The following is a 607-nucleotide window of genomic DNA, read 5'->3' as shown; positions in this document are numbered from 1 at the left end:
TACCTTACAATACACCCCACCCCTACCAACATCTCCACCACTGCCCACCCCCCATCCCCCACTCTCCCCACCACCCCCAGTTCTCACCCTCCTCCTCTTACCCTCCTCCTCTCTCCCTCCTCTCTTCCTCCCCCTCTCACCCTCCTCCTCTCCTCCCCCTCTTACCCTCCTCCTCTCCTCCTCCTCTCTCCCTCCCCCTCTCACCCTCCTCCTCTCTTCTTCCCCCTCTCACTCTCCTCCTCTCTCCCCCTCTCACCCTCCTCTCTTCCTCCCCCTCTCACCCTCCTCTCCTCTTCCCCTCTCACCCTCCTCTCCTTCCCCCTCTCACCCTCTCTCTCTTCCTCCCCCTCTCTCCCTCCCCCTCTCCTCCTCCCCCTCTCACCCTCCTCTCTTCCTCCCCCTCTCACCCTCCTCCTCTCTCCCCCAGAATGTGGCTCCTTCGCCCTCGTCACCGGAATCTCCTTCGCTCGGCGGCCGTCGCCTCCGTCTTGGTCTCCGTCGTGTTCTTCCTGAACAGGTAAAGGCTTTGAAGACTGCAAGGCCCTTGGTGGTGGCAGGAGGGGGGGGGGCCAGACTGTATGGAAGGGGAGGATTTAGCTTTTTGGCT

General features: G+C 62.4%; 1 protein-coding gene across 1 annotated transcript in view; it reads left to right on the top strand.

Annotated features, from left to right (window-relative positions):
• The window catches only part of LOC119593819, a gene marked incomplete in the record, with an annotated part of 10,957 nt that overhangs the window by 801 nt on the left and 9,549 nt on the right, over positions 1 to 607 (top strand).

Source organism: Penaeus monodon, chromosome 32 (genome assembly GCF_015228065.2).
Source record: "Penaeus monodon isolate SGIC_2016 chromosome 32, NSTDA_Pmon_1, whole genome shotgun sequence".
NCBI lineage: Eukaryota > Metazoa > Arthropoda > Malacostraca > Decapoda > Penaeidae > Penaeus > Penaeus monodon.
The sequence above is the reverse complement of the archived record's forward strand: the minus strand, read 5'-3'. Positions and strand labels throughout refer to the sequence as shown.